The sequence below is a fragment of the Mandrillus leucophaeus genome, unplaced genomic scaffold (genome assembly GCF_000951045.1).
Source record: "Mandrillus leucophaeus isolate KB7577 unplaced genomic scaffold, Mleu.le_1.0 Scaffold319, whole genome shotgun sequence".
NCBI classification, from domain to species: domain Eukaryota; kingdom Metazoa; phylum Chordata; class Mammalia; order Primates; family Cercopithecidae; genus Mandrillus; species Mandrillus leucophaeus.
In genome coordinates this window covers 584808-586724 of record NW_012103354.1, presented here as the reverse complement: position 1 = coordinate 586724, position 1917 = coordinate 584808, and the positions used below count along the sequence as shown (strand labels likewise).

The 1917-nt window shown below is 53.7% G+C and overlaps 1 protein-coding gene and 1 long non-coding RNA gene across 3 annotated transcripts in view; one reads left to right on the top strand and one right to left on the bottom strand.

Annotated features, from left to right (window-relative positions):
* Positions 1–8: 8 nt before the first annotated feature.
* BEAN1 (brain expressed, associated with NEDD4, 1) overlaps positions 9–1917 on the top strand; it is a 32959-nt gene continuing 31050 nt past the window's right edge. For both annotated transcript variants that reach the window (XM_011987899.1, XM_011987898.1), the window contains exon 1: positions 9–205. The gene's annotated coding sequence lies outside the window, so the exon portion shown is untranslated. The remainder of the gene's footprint in view (positions 206–1917) is intronic.
* Positions 136–1917, bottom strand: part of LOC105545113 — a 14947-nt gene continuing 13165 nt past the window's right edge. Inside the window, exon 3 of the long non-coding RNA XR_001006872.1 lies at positions 136–402. This is a non-coding gene — a long non-coding RNA (uncharacterized LOC105545113). The remainder of the gene's footprint in view (positions 403–1917) is intronic.

Genomic DNA, 1917 nt, shown 5'->3' with positions numbered 1-1917 from the left:
AGCCATCTGCTCGTGTCCCCCGTGCTGGTGGCGAGTGCTGTCATAGGTGTGGTCATCATCCTCTCCTGCATCACCATCATCGTGGGCAGCATCCGCAGGGACAGACAGGCCCGGCTTCAGCGGCACCGCCACCGCCACCGCCGCCACCACCACCACCACCATCACCACCGCCGGCGTCGACACCGAGAGTACGAGCACGGCTACGGTGAGCTGCTGCCCAGCCTGGGGCCCTGGGACCTCATCTGATTGCAATTGCAACCTAGGAGGCATCAAGGAGTTGGCAGCTCTGCCCTGGGTGGAGCAGGGTGGTCGGGAAATCATCCTAAAAGTCTTGGGTGATCAGGAAGAGCTCACAGGTGCCCACCATAATGTTCTCAGTGGCATGAGAGGCCCAGTTGACTGCTAAGAGAGAAACTCAGGCCAGGCACAGTGGCTCACGCCTGTAATCCCAGCACTTTGGGAGGCTGAGGTGGGTGGATCACGAGGTCAGGAGATCGAGACCATCCTGGCTAACACGGTGAAACCCCGTCTCTACTAAAAATACAAAAAATTAGACGGGCACGGTGGCGGGCGCCTGTAGTCCCAGCTACTCAGGAGGCTGAGGCAGGAGAATGGCGTGAACCCGGAAGGTGGAGCTTGCAGTGAGCCAAGATTGCGCCACTGTACTCCAGCCTGGGTGACAGAGCGAGACTCTGTCTCAAAAAAAAAAAAAAGAAACTCAGAGTGAGGCTGAAGGTCAGAGGGAGAGTGTATCACTCCTCCCCTGCCACTGTTGATCCAGGCTGCACCAAGGGCTGGTCCAGCTGGTGCCTGGATGGATGGACAGATGGATGGATGGATGGATGGATGGATGGATGGATGGATGGATGGATGGATGGATGGATGCATGGATGGAGAGATGAGTGGATGAATGAAGAGAGGAACGGATGGGTGAGAAGGGAGAAGGACTCATAGGGAAATGGATAGATGAAGGCTGAGTGGAAGAGTCAGTGGATGGGTGGAGAGATGGATGGGTGGAGAGTATGAATGGATAAATGGGTAGATGAAAGGATGGATGAATGAGAAAATGGAGGGATGGATAGATGGGTGGATTGAGTGTTATGCCTGAGTGGAGGGATGGAAGGGAGGGCTGAGTGGAGGAATGGAAAGATAAATAGGTGGGCAGTGGGATGGGTTGATGGGGGTGAATATATGAATAAGTGAATGGATGAACTGATGGAATGAATGATGAGTGAATGAAACTATCCCTGGTGAGAGCCAGCAGAGTGCAAATAGAACTGATCTGAGGGTCTCCCAGTTGTTGGGATCACCCTTAAACGGAGTTGGTGGCTAATTCTTGGCTGACCAGTCCCAAATCTGTGCACGTGGCCAGAATGCCTGAACTTTTTACAGAACGCAGCCACCTGACTGTGTCACTCCTGGAAGGGGCCAGCTGTCGAAGGCAGCAGGAAAAAATTCAATTGCATTCCATTCTCAGACATTTTTCAACGGCAGGAAAAAGTCAGACTCTTCCTTCCCAAATCACCATCCACAGGCCTTCAGGGGCTTCTGCCTAGGCCCAAGGCCACCACCAGACAGGGAAAAGAAAAGCAGGACCTTGGAGATGCTGAACAGCAATAGGCACCCTTCACACTGTGGAGTGAAGTGATGCCAACCTCCTAGGAGCCACAGCCATGGCCAGACCTGAGGCGTTTCGCCCTCCAAGGCAGGAAGAGCTTGGGGAAAAGGAAGATAGGAAACATTTTTAAAATAGATTGAATTGGGCCGGGTGCGGTGGCTCAAGCCTGTAATCCCAGCACTTTGGGAGGCCGAGACGGGTGGATCACAAGATCAGGAGATCGAGACCATCATGGCTAACCCGGTGAAACCCCATCTCTACGAAAAAATACAAAAAACTAGCCGGGCGAGGTGGCGGGC